General features: G+C 31.9%; 1 pseudogene; it reads right to left on the bottom strand.

The window, feature by feature from the left end:
* Window positions 1-1,793: 1,793 nt before the first annotated feature.
* Window positions 1,794-25,079, bottom strand: part of LOC122747399 — a 54,874-nt pseudogene continuing 31,588 nt past the window's right edge.

Genomic DNA, 25,079 nt, shown 5'->3' with positions numbered 1-25,079 from the left:
AATTAATTAGACAACAAACTGGTGAAACAGATTAGGGAAATAGGAAAGTAGAAGTACAAATGAATAATCCTAGATCTAAGCTTAGTCTATATTCTTTTATAAAACTCACTGAATCCCAAAACTGCCTGCCAGGCCGAGAACTAGAGCCGATCACCAAAAGCATTTGCCATCACCACTTGAGAAGCCAGAGTGTGAGTGTAACAGAGAGCCAACTTCTGTTCTACTCCCAGTTTTAAGTTGGCGTCCCAGAGGTATGGTGTGCTTGGCCACGCTCTCTGGGCAGCAGCAGGCACACGGCTGTTCATCGTGGTCTCCTCCCCAAAAAGGCGATCCTTCAAAAGCTGCTTCAGTAGCATGTGCTCAACTCTCAAATGATTCAGCTAAAACTTCCATTTTTTACCACAAGGGCAGGGTCTCTTTTACACATTTGTTTCCCCAACACTTAGCAGAGTGTTTGGCATCTAGTAGACCTTTAATAAATCGTAATTAAACTGAAATGAAATGAAGGTGAAATGAAGGTCTATAGGACACATTTCTCCAAGGTTGTTGAAGTTTCTGTGAGAACCACCTTAATAAAGTATACCATCTTCCAAATGGAGTAGTCTTTGATACTGCCTGGAAATGAGAAGAAATGGAGATGATGGAGGGATGGAGGGAGAGAGAAGGTAGAAGAGAAGGGTAGCATCATTGGATGTGTCAGGCCTGAATTAATGGAAATGAAAAGCAGGTTACAGACTTAAATTTTCAGATAGAATAAGTTCCAGGAGTGAGACCGTTGTCTCTATGCAGGCTAATCTTAGTATCATATTGTAGTCAGTTCAGTTAGTCAATAATCATCTATTAAGCACCTCCCAAGTGCCAAACATTGTGTTAAGCCCTAGGTTTACAAAAAAAGCAAAAGAAAGTTCCTGCCTTCAAGGAGCTCACACCAGCAATTAGGAGGACCCTTGATTCTGTCTCAAGAACTTTATATTTATGTTTTCTCAAAAGATTCAACTGTAGAATAAGTTACCATTAAGGGAATAGCTGGAGTTGCTTGTCTTTTATACACTGACTCTCTGGTTTGATTCTATTTATTGGATCAAACTCTAAACTCATACTTCTGGCTATGCCACTTAATATACATGCAATTATTAACAAATCATGAAACTTATCTGTGTCTCAGTTTTGGTTTTGTTTTGTTTTTTATTTTGTTTTGTTTTGTAAAATGATAACTATACCAACATTATAAGATTATGGTAGTGTTTTAATGGTAAAATGTATATAAAATCATTGTTAATTTTAAAGCATCACATAAATATCATATATTATTAATTATCACTATTACTTAAATACATTAAGCACCCTTAATTTCACCACTTTGAAAAATCAAGAAATAGGCCAATTACATCTTTATAACCAATACTGGAAGGAATAGCTCAGTGATGATCTCTGTTTCTTTTCTTCCTCACAAAATGAGAAGGAAGGGCATATGAGTATTGGACAATTTTAGTATCTTGTGAAATAAATTGCATATATACTATGGCTAGCACCTGATTCACTGTCTAGATCACCTACTCCCAATCAGGTCAACACTGTAGCTGGACTACAATGAAAATCTAAATTTTGTCCTTTGAAAGGAGAGAATACAATTGAAGTAGAGCTTATTCAGATTAAAACTGCAACCGCGGGCATAGTAGTTCTGTCAAGCCTTTAGCCCAAGCATTCTATTACATGGATATAGAAGATATTAAAATATTACAGGGACATAGAAAAACAACATCTTGATCACCACATGAGTGTTCAGGTCACATTCAAAAAAGTTCCTTTCCTCTACCCTTTGGAGTATACCCTACCCTTTTAGCCACTGCAGTTTCACATGGGGCCTTGCAGGCTACACAGTGATTTAGCCATCTAATTAGTGTGGAGAAAAAACAGAGAATCTTCAGAGAAATTATATTTCTGTGTGTACATACGTACATATGTATAGATATATACATACATACATTATACATATGTGTGTATATGTATGTGTATATATACATATACACACATATATATAATATTTTAAGCAATAATTAGCTTTACAAAGAAATCGTGAAATACATGGGGTGAGAGGTTTGATTAGGCAGGGTTTTTTTTCTAATTAGGCTTAAGAAATAGATTAATTCAACACAGGGATTAGTAAACATCACACAATAGCACATTATCTGAACTCATGAATTTTAATCTCAACAGCAAAGATTGTTAAGGCTTCTAACTTATCAGGGATATAATAATCCCATTTCTTATTAACTCATTGATATCTAATCTGTCTTTGATCACTTTTTTTAACTAGTCTTCCCCTTATCTTTTGTACACTTCCCCTTAAGAAGAATTTACTCTAGTCAGTATGATTAATACCCATTTTTGAAACCTTGCAACAACTTTGAAATAAATGCATGGCCCTGAGGAATAACTCAGCTGTGAATATTTCAGAATCATTCCCAAACCATAAGTTGTGGTTGGGGTTATAGTTAGCCAAAGTTGTACTGACAAAGCAGTTTTGTAGAAAGAAAGGAAGAAAGAAAGAAAGCAAGAAAGGAAGAAAGAAAGGAAGAAGGAAAGAAAGAAAGAAAGAAAGAAAGAAAGAAAGAGAGAGAGAGAGAGAGAGAGAGAGAGAGAGAGAAAGAAAGAAAGAAAGAAAGAAAGAAAGAAAGAAAGAAAGAAAGAAAGAAAGAAAGAAAAATAAAGGAAGGAAGGAAGGAAGAAGGAAACAAAGATGCAAAATAGAAAGGTATGATAAAAATACAAATTTGTCCATAAGGAAGATTATGTGACATTTCACTGAAGTTGTTAACTTACAGAATTTATCTGGATACTTTGATGGATTTAATATTTTATCCCTGTGGCTAGTTGCTTAAATGAGTTGGATCACAATCTATACCTGCATTTTCAATGACTATAAATCTTTCACATATTCACCCATAAAACTTCTATAAAGGATCTACTCAACAATCTAATGAAGGTTTCAATATGAATTAAAAAAAATATATATATATTTTATAGCAACTGGTTTAACCTTTGGATCATGATTCTAGTTGTATCACTTCCATTTAACTCAAATGTGTTTAAACAAATCATTCAACATTTCAGAATTCCATTAAATTAGCATTCATTTGTGTATTTTAAATGTGAGGATTGAAACTATTTCCATCCTTCTTTGTCCTCCCCAACCCATTGAAAAGGCAAGCAATATGATATTGTTTGTATATATGAAGTCATGAGAAAAAATACAAAATAGGAAAAAAAAACCCAAGAAGAATAAAGGAAGTGAAAAAGTATTCTTCAATCTGCACAATGAGTTCCTTAGTACTCCTTTAAAATGTGGGTAGCATTTTTCATCACGGGTGCTTTGAAACTGTCTTGGATCATTGCAAGAGGCTAAGCTCTTTCACAGTTGATTATCATAGCAAAATTACTGTTATGCCATATAGTATTCCATAGTTGTGTTTATTTTTGTTTGCATCAGTTCATAAAAGACTTCCTAGATTGTTTTGAAATCATGATTCTTGTCATTTCTTAAAGCACATGAGAATTCCATCAGAATCATTTACTACAACCTGTTGAACCATCCCCCAATTTATGGGCATCCATTCAATGTCCAATTCTTTACTACCACACAAAATAAATATTTTTTACTATTAAGTCATCTTTTATTTCCATTTCATGATCCTTTGGGATAGAGACTGAATAGTGGTATTTCTGGATCAGAGGGTATGCACAATTTCCTAACCCTTTGTGCATAGAATCAAATTGTTCTCCAGAATGGCTAAACTACATCACAACTCAACTAAGAGTGCATAGCTGTTCCTATTTTTGCAAATCCTGTCCAGCATTTGTCATTTTTTCTGTCATATTTGACAATCTTATAGGTATGAGGTGGTATCTCAGAGTTGTTTTAATTTGAATTTCTCTAATCAATAGTGATTTAGAGCATTTTACATAACTGTTGATAGTTTTTATTTATCCTTCTGAAAAACACTTATTCATATCATTTAATTATGTATCAATTAGGGAATGACTTATTTTTATAAATTTCTGCGTGTGTTTCTACATATATAAACAATCATATATAATAAAATATATGTGAATGTATGTATATATGTATATGAGTATATGGATAGATAGATAGATAGATAGATAGATAGATAGATAGATAGATAGATAGATAGATAGATAGGCAGGTAGGTAGATAGACAGACAGTTCCCTATGTATTGGATAAATGCAACTTTTTTCAGAGAAAATTCCTACAAAAATCTTTTCCCCATTTCTTAATTTCCTTCTAATTTGGGGTGCATTTGGTTTTATTTCATATAATTAAAATTCTCCAATATACTATTTGAACTTTTTTAAAAAATTGTTATTTATACCATGATCCTTTCTATCACTGATTAGGTCATGAACTCTTGCCTTAAACATATACTTGATATCTAAATTTTTCCATAGTCTCCTAATTTGCTTATGATATCACCCTATTTTGAACCATTTTTCTTGTATTTTGGAAGTGATATTACTCCAATTATATATTGCTAAATTAGATAATGCTGCTAAAACATGAAAGTTACTCAATATTAAATAATTAATCCCTCAAAGTTATTCTTTAAAATCAAACTAAAACTTTATAATTTGATAAGTAAACTCATTTTTTCTATTTCCTTAGTAAAAAATTATTATTGTTATTGTTATTATTACGTTGTAGAGTATAGGGCATTAAAAGAATTATGTGGCCCAAACTCATTTCTGTCTTAGAAAACTAATCCCATTTTGAAAACTGTTTCATTTCCCTATAAATCCAACCTGCTTCCTAACTGTAGGAAATTGAGTAATAATAGCCTCTTTAATTACCAGGAAAATGTACTCTCTCACCCTCCAAACTCTGTAAACTTACTTATCCCCTTCCCAAATCAGAAAGTCCCTAATTTTTCCTCCAATTAAAAATCAGATTATCTAATCTTGCATTCTTGGGTATATTCTGTTAATTGTTTTCTGTTAATACATAAAAATCTGTCTCCCCTTGGTATTCAACATCTAGTTCCAAGCTGACAAGGCCTGATCCCATCTTATTATGAAGTTGGAAAGCAGTGTTTACTATATAAATATGCTCAGGAGCTTGAACCTTTGTTTCCTCAGTTGTTTCATATTTCACCCTTCATAAAATTCATGATTGTTACTATTACTATGAAAATGGTCACTAAAATATCAATATTGATAGATTACAGAATTTTAGGAGTTGGAGAGAACATTTTAGATATTCAATTCTCAATTTCCCCTTAGATATATGAAGAAAACCAGGCTCAGAGGGGTAAGGTAATTTGTTGGATATTGTTGTTATTGTTGTTTTCTGACTCTTTATGACCTCGTAAACCATAATACATCAATATCCTCCCTGGAATTTTCTTGGTAAGGACACGGTATTTGCTTGCCATTTCATTCTCTAGTGCATTTGAGATAAAAAGAGGTTAGATGACTTGTCCCAGGATCACACAGCTAGTGTCTCAGTTCAGATTTGAACTCAGATCTTCCTGACTCCAGGCCCAAGGTTTAATCTACTGAGCCACCAAGGTGACTTCAACAGGAGCTTATGAGAGAGAAACATAGAAAATTAGTGTCAAAATAATGTTGTTAATTTATATGCTCTTTTCAGCTTTCAAAATCTTATTTGTTACCTTCAGACTTACATGAGAATTACTATCCTTCTGTGTCTCTCTAAAAATTAAATCAGAACTAAATAACTGCACCTGAAAGCAGTGTTGTAACATTGTCAATGATGAATTATTAAGAAGAAAATATGTATTTTTTTCTATAGGTGTAAATTACAATGTATCTGACCTTCTAGACAATACCTACCTATATTAGCCTCAAAAGTTAATTATTATGAGTAGAGCTCCTATGCCCTTTATGTCCTTGTATGTAAGGCTATGTCAGCACTTAGATTATAGACTGTTATTTTCTGGGCCATAAAAATTCACTCTAGGGTAAAATGGCACATAATCTTCAAGAGGATATTACTTCTTTTAAGTGCAATTCAAAAAGACAAATTTTGCTAGCAAAAGTAAGATACAGAATTTTTCAAAGAATAAATGGTGTTTTTTTTGTGAAGCTGCTATTTCAAATTCTTGGGCATTCAATGCCTAATTAAAAAAAAATCAAACAATAGAAAAGCATCATTCTACCATGATAATTAAAGAGTGACTACTTCACTAATGGACTCTTTAAAATTTAATACTATTAAAGATATATTATTCAATGTATATTTTAGAGATATTTCACCAAATGTGACCTATTTTCATGGAGATATTAAAGTTCATGTTAGAAAAAGCCAAAAAGGTCATTGGAACCTGAGTTCCTAATAGAAAAAAATACATATGGCTAATTTGCAGTATCTTCTCTGTATCTGACTATTAATATTATCTCTTTCCTATCTCTTTATTGATCTTTGTTCTTTCAATCTGTATATTTCAACTTATGGATATGCCAAGTATCTTCCAATAAATTATCTTCTTATTTGCTAGTGTCTATGTTCTTTAAAGAGAAATTTTAAGAAATTGGCCAAATATCTGTTTTGCACCATTAAATCCCTCCAATGCCAAGTCTTCCAGAGTCAGACATTATGGAAAAAAACACAATTATTTACTTCAATTTATAATGGAATTGATTATTATATTCTAACTGATGTTTACTGTGATCAGAGACCTTATAATCTAGTCAACTCTTAATCACTTGAGAACAGAACTATCCTTTACTTGACCTTCCCCTGCCAACCCCATAATAAACTAACATTTTAGACCAGGGGTTTCTTAAACTGGGATTTGGTGTGTATATATATTACTTGTTTTACATTGTGAGAAAATAATTATTAATAACGGATTTCTTGGGAGCACACAGGGACCCAGTCTTAGTCAGCTTTCTCTTCACTCCCACTAGAAGGGTTTAGTTCAGGAACTCTGGCTGATCTCTTTCAGAACTAGCCCAAAAGTGCTTTAGAGATAAGGCTCTTTGTGACTAGCTCAGTGAAACAAGGAGATTAAAACCACACCTATTTGAATGTGCATTTGATTCCTGTGTTTTATTAAAAACATGGTATGGTATGTTTTTCTGAACATCTTTTAGATCTGTTGCCATTCTTTTACTATGCCAAAATACACATTGACTAATATTTTATGTAAATTGAATGCTCCAAATATTTTCTTTTCATTAAACCTTGACTTCAGGAATTCAGTTATATCTTTTTACATAAATAGTACTATCTCCTTGGTAGACTTATACTCAATATAATTTGCATAGAAATAAACAAGATAACTGTAAAAATCCCTCTTTATTCGGTTTGTTTTTATTTGGCATGTTTTAATACTTAAAGTCTGAGCTCCAGAGTTTCCAAAAAACTCTTCTATCTTGGCACTTATTAAAATGTTACATTTATCAAGTCTAAACAATATTGAAATACAAATGGAAAATGTTTCCTTGAGTTGAAGGACATGCTTATGGCAATTTTTCAGCGCAGTCATATAACTAAATGTTAGCACTGCACATTGATTCATTACAATATTATTTTGGTATTCTTTCCTCTTTGATATGAAAGTCATACGTGGCTCTCTTCCATAGTGATGACACTGAATATATGGCAAACAAGGTGGGCTTTAACAGTGTCTATATAAAATGCCACGTTTTATCTTAATCATTTGGGGCAATGTTGAATTTGTGTCAGGTTTTGAGAAACAGTTTTCTGTTTGGACTCTGATATTCTAATATTCTTGTATGCTTGTAATGGAGTTTATGGCTTACCATGAATCATGGTACAGAATAAATGTTTTGTAAAGTCAAAACCATGAAATTTTGAGTTTCTTATTGCATAAAAAATTGAAATGAAAATCAATTGCCATTTGTATTCTTGGAACTTTTATAAATACTTTTTAATGGATATTCTTTTCTCTATGAGCTGTATAAGTTTTCTGTAAAATAAATAACTTTATAATTTGCTGATATTTGAAGGGGTCTCCTGTTCTATTTTGGCAATTAATACAATGTGATTTCTATTTTTTAAAAAGTATAACCAGTCTTTTAAAATAAAAAACTTGTAAAATTGTTTTCTGTTAATTCTGATAAATTTTTGAGACAATTTTAATGTAATCTGGGCCCATTAGTTTTCAGTTTTTCAGAAAATCTCTAAATATCATCATCTCATTGGACACAATTATTTCAGTTGTTATATTAATTGTATATAAGTTGTTTTTAATAGATATGTCTTGTACTTTCATTATTTTAGAATTCTTTGAAACATATAGTTACTTTTTTTTTCTGGTGAGGCAATTGGGGTTAAGTGACTGCCCAGGGTCACATAGCTAGTTAATGTCTGAGGCCAGATTTGAACTCAGGTCCTCCTGACTCTAGGGCCAGTGCTCTTATCCACTGTGCCACCTAGCTTCCTGAAACATGTAGTTATTTTTGAACTAGAATTCTCTTTAGTGAAGGAAGAGGGGTTTACACTCCTTTATGCCTTTAGGTAATTGGGAATATATAGATTTTGTTAAGTGGGGTTGAGACACGATTGGGCAGGTGCTTTACAAAGATTACTTGAGTAGAAGGTAGAATGGAGTGAAGTAACTTGAGGTAGGGTAACCAATCAGGGATGTGATAGAATTTATATGATTTCCTTTATATTTATATATTTAACACTAAATGTGGGTTTTATATATGGGTAATTGATCTAAAATTTTCTTTGTTAATGACCTGGTTCTGAACTGTAATTTAAAATTCACTCATTTCTACATAGCACTCTTCATAGAATTTGTTTTTGTCATATATTTATTTTCTGTATAGTTTCTAATGTTTGCATAAAGTGAAAATTTTTCAATGTTTAGGTTATTTGACATTTTTTTCTTTTAAAGTTTTATTAGATTATCAATTTCATATTTTATTTTATCTAATCTAGGTTCAAGTAGGATAAGATTATGATTACCCTGAACTGATTGGTAAAATCTTATTTTATTACTTGTAGCTAAAGATACCATTGAAATAACTTATATGAAAGCCATGGTTTGAGGTTAATTTTTATTTAGTTTATTAATGAATTATATGTCATCAGTACATTTCATTTAAAAATGTGACATGCTAGTGGACTGTACCACCTATACTGAGCCATTTCGAGTAGATAGGGTATTGGGTTTTCTGATTCATTTTAATATATCATTGATCCTTATTTTACCAAACAGGTCTATGCTGAAGCAGTTCAAAACAGCTTATGACAAATAATTGTTAAAATTTGATTGTATGATTTTTCACCTCAGCAAATTTCAAAAGTCAGAGTTTGATTTTTTGTTTTGTTCATTTTTAGACTTAGGAACGTCAGAGAAAACTTTAATAATTCAGATTAAATTTAAAAGTTGTACATACTTTTTTTGGATAACTGATTATTAAAGATTTTTTAGCACACTCAAAATCATGAGAGTGCCATTAACTCCTCTTTCCTCTGTGTCAACCTGACAATCATGACAGTCTAAAACAGTTGTTGCTATTAAATAGCTGTTAAATCACACTGAGAAAGTTGCTAAATACATCAATCATGACATAGAATCTAATTCTTCTGCGTTTCAGCAATCCTTTCAGAACTGCACAGGTTTTAGAATAGTCTCAGTGTTCCTCTCCCTTGCCATTATAATGACACTAAACACAGTATGGATGATGTTTTGGTCTTTGATCAGGTTGTATTTTCATCATTCCCTTCACCATTATTGTCATCACCATTTTCAATAAAATAGTAAAACTTAAATGTGAAACAAATTGTTAAAAGTTCTTTGAGATATAGAGTTGTACATGAGTGTTTCTATACTCAGTGACTTGGCACTTTAATATGGTAAATAAGGAATATCCAAACTATAATATGAAATTGGATATATCATACATAATAAAACTATAAAAATGTTTATATAATGTCTGAAGAAATCAAAACAATTTTCTGACTGTATAGGTGTAGAAAAGGAATCAGAGATGAAGTCATAGAAAATTTAACATTTGAAAAAGGTTCCTGAGGGATGGGGTGTGATTATAACTATAAGAGATGAATGATGAGAACATTCAAAGTAATGGGATCAATAATAGTAGTAACAAAACAATTGGAAAGCATAGGGTTTGATTAAGAATGGAAAGTTGTACATTTTGTTTGGGGGGGAAAATGAAAATAGATTTAAAAATAGAGTGAGAAAAAACTGGAAAAGAAGGTCATCGTAATAGAACTGGGGGTGAGGGAGATTTTTAGAACTTATCTAATCCAATACCCCTTCATTTTACTTATGAAGAAATTAAGAACCAAAAAATTCATGACATCTGCAAAAAGGAACACATTAATTAAACAGAAGATCCATGATTAAAATTCAAAATCCAAAATCATTTCATTTCTACTGTAGTGTACATGTTTGGAGGTGTGAGGGATGGACTGAATATTTGGGGGCATTATGTACTAGTAAATTGGGAATCACTTGAGGTTCTTGAGCATATTCCACATGGATATACAATGAGGAGGTCTACCAAACAAGTATTTGAGAAGGTTTATGAACTTCTGTTTTTTATACTCAGGTCACCAGTAAATGATATCACTTTATTGAACTATTAGCTCCCATAGTTATTTAAGTTTAGTACATGGTGTCAATGCATTTTTTTATTAAAAAATACTAGTCTAGCCTCAGATGAGAATTTAATAGATAATCTTTTTAACACCAAACAAAAATACAGACAAAATTACATCTCTCTGTCAGCCTCAGATGCATAACTGTGTATATGTTGTAGTCATCATTGTTTTAGAGTCTCTCTCAAGCTATGTCTGTTCTTTGACGGATCACTCATTAAACTCTAGAAATGGTGATTCTTTGAAGTTTATTCTTCCTCTATCAATATATAAGTAAATGAAATATCACTGACCCTTTTAAAATTTGCCTCTTGTTACTTAAATTTATTTTGTCTTTCCTTTTAGACCTTTTGCCTAATCATTCTGCTCATTTTTGTTTTATATTTTTTAAAATAGAGAAGCAAGATTTCCTTGATTTCAGTTAAAAGACATTTTCAATATTTTATGTTATATCTATAATTTCAATTTTTGACACCACCTTGCCATGTATCACAATGCAGTTATAGATTATTAATTAATAATATAATAATATAATTAACAACTTGGACCTCTGTATATCTTATTTTACTTACTTTTCTAAATAAAAAACATTTTTGTTTATAGTCTGGGGGTTCCAATTTTTAATCCTCCTTCCCTCCCCACTACCCCTTCCCTGAGGTGACAAAAATCATATATGGGTTATGTAAAACATTAGCATATTTGTCATTTTGTAGAAGAAAGCTTGAATAAAAGGAAAAAAATGAAAGTGAAAAATAGCATTCTTCAGTATGTTCCATCAATATCAGCTCTTTCTTTGGAGGTGGCTAATATATTTCACCAACAGTCGTTTGGATTGTCTTGGATCATTGTATCAATAATCTTATTTGGGACAGAATATATTTATGGGTTAATTAATACATTATATGTTATTTGGGATATACTATATTTGTGGATTGTTTCTGAGGATAATTTAAGGAATAATACGTATGTATATATAATATCTGCATACATAAATAAACACTATATACATAAATTTACAAATAGGAACATTATTTATATGTACATGCATGTATTAACATATAGTTATAATTTGGAGCAGATTAAATGATGGCATATTTAGAAAACTAGAATCTGAAAAATGCAATGATGAATAATAAATTATATTAATTAGAAAAGGATACAAAATAAATCAGCATTTTTATATAACAGCAAAAAGTCATAATGAATTATGAATTGGACATACAAAACAAAAGAGAAGATGGCCTTAATCTTTAGGAGGACTACATTCTATCAAATATAAAGAAGTGGTGGTCAGGGATGGTATTTTAGTCTGTAAATATTTGTGTTTCAATGATACTGAGTGGAGTTGTAAAGCAGTAGATATCCTTTTCATTAAGAGTATCTAAGATTGGTTTACATTTTCATTCTAGAACCAAAAAGCCTGAGGGAGAAGAAATAGCAAGATAAATGGTGAAAAGGAGGAGGGGTTTCTTGGAGAAGTTAGCCAGATATAGTGGACCATATATAAAATACTAAACAAGCAGAACCTTTGGGGATCCAGGGTAGGAGTTCTGGAACTAATAGGATTAGAGGGAAAGATCTCTGTTCCCAGTGCCAACATGACTAAGGAGAAGATGACAAAGGGAAATAGAAAAAAACATGGTTGGAGTTTACTTATTAGAATGGCCTATGAAAGGAAAAAAAAAATATGATTCAACATAACTACAGAATGGACAAAATATCTGGGAAGCAAATCTAGAAAGGACATGTATGGGGCCTACTTACATATAATTACACAAATCTTTAGACAATTTAGAGGTAAATATGTAAGAAATATATATTTGTGCATGGATAGTGTTTATATGTATGCATATATACATATTAGTGTGTATGTGTATGGGTGCTTCCATGCATGAATTTAGTAGATTTGAATAAAATTATTATTCTTGTTACAGAGTACTAAGAAATAACTAAGCATTCTCAGGTATTTTTCAAAGCTATTGATTATTGTTCCTAACACACCAGTGTGTCCTGTTCTGACTCATAGGCTCCCAGAGATTATGGATTAAATTTTTGCATGTAGATTAGCATAGTGTCTGCCACACAGTAGACACCTAATAGATGTTTATTGATTAATTATGTTTCTCTTTGTATTGTGTGATGCAGAATTCCATGCAATCAGACATTTCATAAATTTTTTTTCTATCTTGTGCAATTATTTATACTGCTTGCTTGTTTGTTTGTTTTTTTTCCTATTTTCAACTCTTTGATTTTGTTCCCAAAAATGGGTTTGTTGATTTTTAACTAAATGGACTAACTAACCTGGTATACTGGAATCATGTATCTTTCTTGTTGAAGACTATTCTTTTTAAAATATGTTTTCCAAAATTTTGTTTCATTTTAGATTCCTTCTCCTGATCTTGGCAGTCTATCCTAATCCTGAACTCTATCACAATTATTACATTTAGTTTTATGTTGCTTTCTCTAAAATAATTCCAAATGTGAATATTTAGGTCAATTTGTTATGTGAACCAAATTTAATTTAAAGTGAGTATTCTTTCAATTATCTAAGTGATTATGTCATGAAATATTGGTAAAATATGTATAAAATCATTAGAGTCTCTTGGATATAAGATTGCAAAAATGCAAAATGTTTACCAGGAGTAATTTTTAAATTTATAATCATATTTTACTAACTTCTAACTATAAGTTATCTCCCTATATCATCATCCATTACAGGGAATAATCCCTTGAAGCCTATTTTACTGGTAGTGGCAAGATTGGAGTATCTTTTTAAAGACTATGCCCATCACAGGTAATATAGATTCACCTAGTCATCCATGTGATAATAAAGATTACATAAAGTGCAATTAAATACTAGATTGGAACTTAGAACAAACCACCTCAAAGGAATTACAGATAGAGTAAATGGAGGAGGGGGGAAATGTACAATTATTTGATGCTAAGAGAAAGAAACTTAGCATAAAAGAAGTTTGCTTTTTAAAAACTATTGAAGTGTATTGCATAGTGAAATGGCCCATAAGTTACAAACAGTATAAAGTGTTGTGTCTTTTTTTTTTTTTTTTACATTTCCAGGAAAGGTAATGATGTTGAATAATCATATTATCTTCCCTCCTCATTCAATATCCATCTTTTTATAGTGTTACAGAGACAGTATATCTGCCAATATTTAAATAGCCTTTTTTCTTTCTTTCCTTTTGTAGGGGAGAATATGAAGGAGAAAAAAAAAGCAAGTACTAGCACTTCTAAAATAATTAATAACTCATTTTAAAATAAGAAGAGAACCAAAGTATAATACGTGATATAAAAATGATATGGAAAATATTGAAATAGGATGCAAAGAGAGGGCTTTTCAATATTTCCCTTTAGATCTTTCAAAATGGAATGCCCATTTGAGATTTATCTTAAAAATTGGGATTGATTGATGCATTAGTTTGTGGGAATCACAGACCAAAAGCACACGAGAGAGAAGATTTACCCCTAACTTTTTCTATACTTCTGTTGAACACATTTCTTTTTACCTAATATATTTTTAATTTTTTTCTTTAAAAATTAATCATTTAGATGTAATAATGGAAGACATTTAAAAAAATGAGTTCCAAATTTTCTGTCTCCCTCCTTCTCCTGTCCCTCTTGAAAAGGCAACAGTTTGATATAAATTATACATGTGAAGTCATGCAAATTTTATCTTGTCAGAAAATGATGGGGTTTTGGAACTTCCAGACACCCTCTTACTTGAGGGCCTAACTGCCTGACCTTTTAAGACTGGCCCAGAGTCAGCCAAGTGGGACCTGGGACTGTAAATAGTGATTAAAATGATACCTACCTGAAGCTATTTTTCCCCTTGGAGGACTCCAGGCTCTGACATCAGCACATACTGTGCTGTACCATCCTCAAATCCAGTAGACCAATAGAATTAAAGGATGCTAGTCAATTAGCTTTGAGCAATGTGTAAAGGCAGTCTCTTCTCCTTCCCTCAGGGAGCTTACTCTCACTGATTTCCCTCTTGGCTTGGAAAGCTCAAGGAGGCAGGATGCAGATGATTCTCTCCCCTATATCCTAGATAGGATTTTCTAACTTTCAGGGCCATGTACTCTAGCTTTACTAATACGTAATATGCTCTAATGAATGCTTCATGCCCCCAAACTGGTACAGTAGCCTCTAATTTCTAAGTAACAAATATATGAAAAACCCCAGCTATATTCCCTAAACTTGGGGTCATTATAGGTCAACCACATTTAATTTTACTTGCCACAATATCCTGCAATTTTGTTAAAATTTTTTAAATTGTTTCAACTCATTTTTGTTTCTATATGTATACCATCATATAATTTTCAATGAATGATAGTTTTGTTTCCTTATTATCTATTTTAAATCTCTTCATTTCATTGTTTTTCTCCTATTTCTACAGCTAGAATTTCTAGTGCAATATTGAATAATTGTGGTGACAATGGGCAACCTTACTTCATCACTGATCTTAATGTATTCCATCTTATCCCTGTTAGACATAAAATTTGTCAACGATTTTATATTTTTGTTACTTATTTTAATAAAGATTCCATCCATTCTTTTTTTATTTATTCATTTATTTGTTTGTTTATTTGTTTATTTATTTATTTATTTACTTACTTATTTTTGGTGAGGCAATTGGGGTTAAGTGATTTGCCCAGGGTAACACAGCTAGTAATTATTTAGTGTCTGAGGCCAAATTTGAACTCAGGGCCTCCTGAATCCAGGACTATCCAATGCGCCACCTAGCTGCCCCCATCCATTCTTTTTTTAAGAAAATGTTTACTCTATTCTGTTCATCAGACTAAAAATAAAACGCATTTTCCTAATTGCTTCCCTGTTCATGTTTATAGCCCTCAAATATTTGCTTTGCTGGGCCATTGCACTTGGCACTCAACATTCTTACTTTGATATTTTGAGACAGTCAGAAATCTGGTTAGAAGACAAACCCACTGCAAAGAGCAAATTGTGTAATGTGTCTTTTCATCTTTGTTGAGAATACAGAGTCGCAAGTTAGATAAGATTTATTTCCATTCTTGGTAGAAGGTATGAAAAAAACTCTTTGAATGTTACCCTTCCCTACATCATTTACAAACGCCCTTTTGACTTTTAAAAAAACAATTTTACATCTTTTAAAAAATATTTTTTCACTATGGTTTGATTTCCCACAACACTGATAATCTCCATCTCTATTCATTTTCTATTTGAACTTGAAAAGAATGTGTTAGGACTTCTGAGAAGATTGTAAATCCAAACATTATTTACTCTATATAACAAAAATATTGCATATTTTGTGTTACTATATTATATACATACAACACACTGAGATCTCTAAAATACATATGTGCCATATGAATTTCTTAATTATAGAAATTACTTAATTTTAAAAAAATACAAAAAATAGGCTAAATTGAGAAATGATTCCTTTACTTTCCTAAATTTCAAAGATTTATTCAGTGATCTGTATTATTTTTTTTTTTTGTCTTCTTTGCTAGTATACCTTCCAATTTTATTTTCTTGACTGACACTATTTTCTGCTTTGGTTGGGTTTTTACTATCCTTGGTCCAATCTAATTTCTTGGATTGTTGTTTTTTTCCTACTGAATCATCAGATTTTGGAGGGCTAGTTTTGAACTCTTGTTTTTTGTTTACAGGAGAAGGGGCTGCAGCTGTAGGAAGATGATATTATGTCCATAACTTTGTCTAGCCATACTCTAAGGCAGGTGAGTCTGACTTTAGTATTTGCTTTACATAGTAAATATGGGGGAATCTTCTTATTTAGGTAATGCCTCCTCATTTTGATGAAGCCATCACTTGATGCTGTAACAATAATATGATACTCTGGGGTTTCGAAGCTGCAAATGTCTTTTACTCTGTTTTCATGAACCTTAAATTCTCAGAGACATTTTTGTGAATCACAGTCAAACAACCTTATAATTTCTTCATCTTCAGCCACAGTGTGTATGGAATCTGAAATAAATGTAATGGAAGAAAGTATCTTTCAAGTAGTGATGGTACCAGTAATGGATGCAGTTTCAAGTTGGTAGATATCTATCTAGCTCGTTGTGACAGCAATATACTTCTCTCCACTAGGGTACCATTCAACTATGTAAGCATTTTGTTTTATGTATTTTTTTGAATGCAGATATTCCTTCAATGAGTTTCCATGTTCATAATGTCTTGTCTATTCCCACTGATAGTGCCAACTTGCCAGATGGATGTACAGAAAGAGAAGTCACATGTCCCTTATGTACTTTAATAGACTTCAAACAGTCCCATCTCTTTTTATTCCAAACACAAATTAGTCCATCTTCTCCTCTGTTAAGGGCTAAAATTCTGGCTATACTGTCTAAAATATCTAATGAGTGGTCGCCAATAAATTATAAGCTTTAGCAAGAGTTAGACTTTTAAGCATTTATTAAGGAGAATAAGGATTTGGTAAAGAGAGAGAGAAAGGCCTACATTCATCTATCTATTAAAGGGAGAGCACATTTCTAGCTCCGCTCTCTGCCAGAGTCCATACCAAAAAGGAGTGAGTCAGAGTGCCAGGCTCCCCCTTCTTCCTCCCACAAGCAAATGTCACTTCCTGATGCCAAAGAAAAGACGCATGGTCTTGCCCTCAGAGATGTTCACCTCATGGCGCAGCAGGTGGCATCATTCCAATAGTTATACCTCCAATAATTGATTGCCCATTACCAAAGAATTTCAGGCAATTTATTGGGCCATTATGATGCAGCAATTATCCATGCTCTACCTTTTTTTTTTAATATCATAGATGTGAATTGTTTCATCTTTACTTGCAGTTACCAGAAATTGGTTATTAACAGCCACTGATGACAGGAAGGTAGCATGGCCATGTTGCATGAAGTCAGCCACAGGGGTCTATTTCTCACCCTGGCCACTCAGACCCAGCTCCCTGTGCAATGTGACCCTGAAAAGATTTTTCTCATACCAATCACAGACTACCTCCTGATTCCATTTGTTCTTTGTATTGGTTTGTTTGTAAAACTTTATTCACTTTAAAACCTTTATCAGAGACACATTTCTGGGGGGATGACAGGGTGAAAGCAAGAGGGAAGGACAGCCTGGCTCTGGAGTTAATGAGAGAGAATTTATACAACCTAATCTTAGAGCATTTTTTTTTTTACGGGGCAATGACATTAAGTGACTTACCCAGGTTCACACAGCTGGTAAGTGTCAAGTTTCTGAGGCTGGATTTGAACTCAGGTCCTCCTGAATCAAAGGCCAGTGCTTTATCCACTGCACCACCTAGCTGCCCACTCTATTCATTCTTATGCTTTCTATTTCTAAAATAAAATATGAATGAGTATTGTGTTTTATTTAAAAGTTTTTTCTGCATTTGTTGATGTAACACTTTTCATTATTAATGTTTAATTATGGTGATAGTTTTCCTAATATTGAACCTGTATTCCTGGTATACAAACCATCCAGTCATATTATATGGTCTTTGTGATATATTGCTATAGTCTCTTTGCCAATATTTTATTTATTTAAATTTTTATTTATTTATTTTATTTAAAAATTGTTACATTGATATTCATTAAGGAAATTGGTGGATATTTGTTTTCTTTTTTCTGATTTAGGTATCAAAACTATATTTGTGTCATAAAATAATTAGGCAGGGGTTATTCCTTACCTATTTGTTTTCAAATAGTTTATATAATAAAGGAATTTTTTAAATGTTTTATAGAATTAATTTGTGAATCCATTAGTTCTTGATTTTTACTTCTTAGGGAGCACATTGATGGGTTGGTCAATTTTTCATCTTTTTTTTTCTTTTTTTTTTTTTTTCAGGGCAATGAGGGTTAACTGACTTGCCCAGGGTCACACAGCTATTAAATGTCTAGTGTCTGAGGCTGAATTTGAACTCAAATCCTCCTGAATCCATGGCCAATGCTTTATCTGTTGTGCCACCTAGCTGCCCCAATTTCTACTTTTGCTGTTCTATTTCCTCTTATTTTCATCTGGGAAATATATGTATGTACATGGGTATGTGCATATGTATAGTATATATATATGTATATATATATATATACATATAGTATATATATATATATAGAGAGAGAGAGCATATATCCATTCATTTCAGTTAAATTGAAAGAATTATTATTATTATTGGTGAGGGAATTAGAGTTAAGTGACTTGCCTAGGGTTACACAGGTAGTAAGCATCAAGTGTCTAAGGCTGGATTTGAACTCAGGTTCTCCTAACCCCTGGGGCCAGTGCTCTATCCACTGCACCACCTAGCTGCCCCTGAAAGAATTATTAGCATATAGTTCTGCAAAATAGCTCATAATAATTGCTCTAACATCTTTGTTGGTGATGAATTACCTCTTTTTATTTTTGATACTAAAAATTTGTTTTTTCTTTCTTCTTTAAATCAAATTAAACAAAATTGATTTATTTATTGTTTTTCCCATAAAACTTTAATGTTTTCCTTACATTTAATTTTATTCATCTTTCTTCTAATTTTTCAGGATTTCCAATTTTCTGTTAAATTGGGTATTTTTAAATTTGTTCTTTTTATAATATTTTTTGTTACTCATTGATTGATCTGTTCTTTATTATAGGTCCCACAGGTGGTTCTGTAGTTGTAACTTCTGGATGCCAGGCAACTTCCAGATGCCAGGTAACTTCCAGATGCTAAAGTCACATGGTTTCTAAATCACATGTCTTCTCCTCATGGTGGAGCTTCCCTGCAATATCTTTCCCAGCAAGGGGAGTCATTCCAATGCTCACTACAGATATATGTATGTATGTATGTATATACACATGCATACACACACATACATACAGATACATACATATCTATCTATCTATCTAGATCTATCTATCTAGATCTAGATCTAGATCGATCAATTGATTGATCGATCGATCGATAGATAGATGATAGATAGATAGATAGATAGATAGATAGATAGATAGATAGATAGATAGATAGACATAGATAGATATATCTCCCAGCTTTTTGCTTCCCTCCTAATTTTGGCTGCATTGCTTCTGTTTGGACATAAACTTTTTAATGTAATTTTATCAAAATCATCCATTTTGCATTATTCTCTATGTCTTCTATGGTCACACATTCTTTTTCCTCTCCACAGATCTGAGAAGTAAACTATTTCCCTCCTAATTTATCTATGATATCACCCTTTATGTCTAAATAATGTATCCATTTGGACTGTATTTTAATATGCAGTGTAAGATATTGATCTATGCCTTGTTTCTGCCATACTATTTTCTAGTTTTCCCAGCAGTTTTGGTCAAATATTGAATTTTTATCCCAGAAGCTGGAGTCTTTTGGTTTATCAAACAGTAGATTACTATAGTCATTTACTACTGTGTCTCCTGGGCCTTAAGTATTCCCTTGATCCACCACTCTATTTCTTAGCCAGTACCAAATAGCTTTGATGACTTCTGCTTTATAGTATAGCTTTAGATTTATTACAGGCAGCCAACCTTCCTGTCTATTTTTTGTGATTAGTTCCCTTCATATTCTTGACTTTATGTTCATCCAGATAAATCTTATGATGGTTTCAGCTGTATAAAATAATTTTAATTAGTCTCTTTGGTATGGCACTCAATAATCCAATTAATTTAGATCAAATTGTAGAATTCTTATTATAATAGTTCAAACTATCCATGAGCAATTGATATTTGTCAAATTATTAAGATCTGATTTGCGTGAAATATGTTTTGTAACTGTGTTCATAGAGTTCCTGGGTTTGTCTTGGCAGGTAGACTCCAAAATATTTTATATTATCTACAGTTACTTTAAATGAAATTTCTTTTTCTATCATTTGCTGCTGAACTTTGTTGGTCATGTATAGAAATTTTGATGATTTATGTGGGTTTATTTTATATCCTGCAACTTTGCTAAAGTTGTTGTTTCATATAGTTTTTTATTTGATTTTCTAGAATTCTCTAAGTATACTATCATATAATCTACAAAGAGTGATAGTTTTGTTTCCTCCTTGCCTATTCTAATTGATTTAATTTCTTTTTATTCTCTTTTTGCTAAAGCTAATATTTCTAATATAATATGAAATAACAGAGGTGGTAATAGACATGCCTATTTCACCACTGATCTTATTGAGGATGCCCCTAACTTTTCCCCATTACATAAATGTTTGCTAATGGTTTCAGTTAGATACTGCTTATCATTTTAAGAAAAGCTCTATTTACTCCTATGCTCTCTAGTGTTTTCAGTAGAAATGAGTGCTCTATTTTGTTAAAAGCTTTTTCTGCTTCTATTGAGATATTCATATGATTTGGGTTAGTTTCTTTTTTTATTGATGTGCTCAATTATGTTGATAATTTTCCTAATGTTGAAACAGCTCTGCATTCCTGGTATAAATCCCACCTGGTCATAGTATATTATCCTTACGATAAATCGCTGTGATCTCCTTGCTAATGTTTTGTTTAAAAATGTTGTATACATTATTCATTAGAAAAATTGGTCTGTAATTTTCTTTCTCTTTTTTTGGTTTTGCCTTGTTTAGGTATCAATACCATATTTGTAAGATAAAAGAAATTTTGTAGACCTACTTCTTCACCAATTTTTCAAATAATTTATATAATATTAGAATTAATTGTTCTTTAAATGTTTGGTAGAATTCACTTTTCAATCCATATGGCCTTAGAGAATTTTCCTTAGGACGTTCATTGATTTCTTGTTCAATTTCCTTTCCTAAAGTGGAGCTCTTTACATCTTTTCTTTTTCCTCTTCTGTTAATCTGGAAAAAAAAATTTTTGTAAATATTCATCCAATTCATTTAGATTGTCAAATTTATTGGCATGGAGTTCGGCAAAATACTTACTAATTATTGCTTTAATTTCTACTTCCTTGGTAGTGAATTCACCCCTTTCACTTTTCTTTTCTTTTTCCTTTATTTTTTTGCAGGGCAATGGGGGTTAACTTACTTGCCTAGGGTCACACAGGTAGTAAGTGTCAAGTGTCTGAGGCTGAATTTGGACTCAGGTCCTCCTGAATCTAGGGCTGGTGCTTTATCCACTGTGCCACCTAGCTGCCCCCTACCCTTTCACTTTTGATACTAGCAATTTGGGTTTCTTATTTCTTTTTTTTTTAATTAACCAAAGTTCTACATATTTTATTGATTTTTTCATAAAACCAACTCTTAGTTTTATTTATTAATTCTACAGTTTTCTTCCTTTCAATTTTGCTAATCTTTTCAATGATTTTCATAAGTTCTAATTTGGTATTTTATTGGGAATTTTTAATTAGTTTTTTTTTTAGTTGCATGCCCAATTCATTGATTTCCTCTTTCTCTATTTTATTCATGTAAACATATAGAGATTTGAAATTTCTCCTAAGGACTGCTTTGACTGCATCACATAAGTTTTTGTATATTTTCTCAATGTAGGCATTCTCTTGGATAAAGTTATTGATTGTTTTATGATTTGTTGTTTGACCCACTTATTAGTTTCAAATTAATTTTTTGTCTGTATTTCATTGGCTTTTTATTACCCATAATTTTATTATACCATGATATGAAAAGGATGCATTTGCTATTTATGCCTTTCTACATATGACTGTGAGGTTTTTGTGCCCTAAAACATAGTCAGTTTTTTTGTTTGTTTTTTTTATATGTGCCATGTATCACAGAGAAAAAGGGATATTCTTTTCAATCCCTACTCAATTTTTTCCAGAGTTCTATCATATCTCACTTTTCTTAAATTCTATTCTCCTCTTTAACTTTTAAAATTTATTTTGTGGTTAGATTTATCTAGTTCTTAGTGTGGGGCTTAAGATCCCCCACTAGTATAGTTTTACTGTCTAGTTCCTCTTATAACTCATTTAACTTCTCTAAGAATCTGCATGTTATACCACTTGGTGCATATATGTTTAGTATTGATATTACTTTATTGTCTGTGGTATCATTTCACAAGATGTAGTTTCCTTCCTTATGTCTTTCAATTAGAATTATTTTTGCTTTTGTTTTGTCTGAGATAAGAATTAATACCTCTGCTTTCTTCACTTCAGATAAAGCATAATATATTCTGCTCCAACTTCATACCTTTACTCCATGTATATCTCTCTGCTTCAAATGTGTTACTCATAAACATCATATTGTAGAATTTTGTTTTATAATCCACTCTGCTATTTGCTTCTGTTTTAAGGGAGAGTTCATTCCATTAACATTCAAAGTTATGATTACTAATTTTTTAGAGAATAAAAGTTCTTTTAAGGAAAACGTTGCTCCATTTTGATTTCTATCCCCAATACCTATCACTGTGCATGACACATAGTAGATATTTAATACATGCTTATTGATTGGTTGATATGAAGTAATAGAAGGAATGTATAGAATGTATAGATGGACTCATTTTAACACTATCAGTATTTCTATGATACTTTAAGATTTGAAAAGTACTTGCCACATGAAATACATGATTCATCTCAGACATAAAGGAATGATGTGAGATAGTATTCTGTCAGAATAATGCTGTCTCTTGGACTGGATTACTGTTAAGAGTATAAACTCAAGGAGACTTGGGGGTGAGGTGTGGACATTAACTTTCATTTTGGAAGATGCAAGAGTATCTGTAGAGGCCAAATGGTTGGAAAATTCTTTAATTCTTAGAATTGAAATTAATGCCTGAGGCTCACCATAACACTCAGACTGAGAGCTGGCATGATTGTGAATTCTCAGTTTTGTTTTAGTTTTGCTTTTGGTTGGTTGAAGATGATTCAAGAAATATATTGTAGGTTAACAATGCAAATGTGGAGAGGATTGCTCCAGCAGAGAGTTTGAGATGCTTAGCAAAAGATTATAAAGTGACCATACAATTGCTCACTTGGAAAAATAGAAAGGTAGTCATGTGCTTTAACTCCCTTTCTCACTCACATTACTCTCTCACAAATGGCAGTAGTTTTCAAATTTCTTAATTTTTACATTTCTATATTCTTTGTATTTTCATAATTACTGATTTGTAAAATATTTCAAATTGTGCCTAATTTCATGACTTTTGATTAATGCATGTCCTTAATTTCCAATAAGAGCTTCACTGAGGAGCAGTTTCACTATTGGTATATGAGGAGAGATGGAGTGTAGAACACACATTTTGCTTGCATTGTCAGAATAGCAAGCATAATTTCTCTGCTTACTCTTTCTGAGAAAAAGAATATTTTGATTTTGATTTATTAATAACTTTTACAAGCCACTCAATAGAAGACACATACTTAGTCCTGTTATTTGAAATCATTGCCATCCACAGCATTTTATGAGGAAGCAAATTTAATTGGTAGGAGACTTTATTGATAAAAAACAGATTTTTTTCAAGGTGAAAATAATATCAAACAAAATTTTTTCTGCCATTGTCTTTTCTCAACAGTTCAAAGGATTTTGTAATCTTCTGAGTGTGGGTTAGCATAGAAGCCTAGACACAGGGAGAACATATGTCCCTAAGGCCATCTAAAGAAGGAGCTTAAAAAAAATACTACACACAGATTATTGAGGTGAAGGCCAATCAAAAAGGGTTAATATTTCTATTTCTATTACCAATACTACCCTATAGATGCAATACTACCACTTAGTTCTCTGTACATTACCTCAAAATAAATCTATGAAGTAGAACTATTTTCCCTTATAAAACAGGTAAGTCAATTCAGGTTTGCTACACATAAGTGGCTTACCATGACTCATTTAACTAGTAAAAATTATAATATTAGCTAATATTTTAAAGTTTGCAAAGCAAATAGCATACTCTCATTTCCTCCTTGGAACAAACCTGTGAGGTAAGTGTTAGTTTTTCCATAATTTGAAAGATTGAAAACTGAGCATTTATGAAGTTCATCAACTTGTCCCGGGTAAGAATCCAATAAATATCAGACATAGGCTTTTTTAAAATAACAAATATATTTTTTTATTTTAAAGTTTTGAGCTCCAAATTTTATCCCTCTTTCCCTTTCCTCCGACTCCCTGAGGCATCAAGCAATAAGATATAGGTTATACATGTACAATTATACAAAACATTGCCATATTAGTCATTTTGTATAAAAATGAAGCAAAAAAAAGAAAGTGAAAAATAACATGTGTCAGACTGTGTTCAATCAATATCACTTCTTTCTTTGTAGGTAGATACTGTGCTTCATTAGTCCTTTGTAATTGTCTTGGATCATTTTATTGTTGAGAATAGTGAAGTCATTCACAGTTCTTCATCAAACAATATTGCTGTCACTGTACACGATGTTTTTCTGGTTCTGCTCAATTCACTATACATCAGTTAATACAAGTTGTACTAGCCCTTTCTGAAATCATCGTGCTTGTTATTTCTTATAACACAATAATATTCCATCACCTTCACATATCACAGCTTGTTTTGGGGGGTTATTTTGCTTTTTTTTTTTTTGGTGGGGCAATGAGCATTAAATAACTTGGCCAAGGTCAC

This window comes from Dromiciops gliroides, chromosome 3, assembly GCF_019393635.1.
Source record: "Dromiciops gliroides isolate mDroGli1 chromosome 3, mDroGli1.pri, whole genome shotgun sequence".
Lineage (NCBI taxonomy): Eukaryota > Metazoa > Chordata > Mammalia > Microbiotheria > Microbiotheriidae > Dromiciops > Dromiciops gliroides.
The sequence above is the reverse complement of the archived record's forward strand: the minus strand, read 5'-3'. Positions and strand labels throughout refer to the sequence as shown.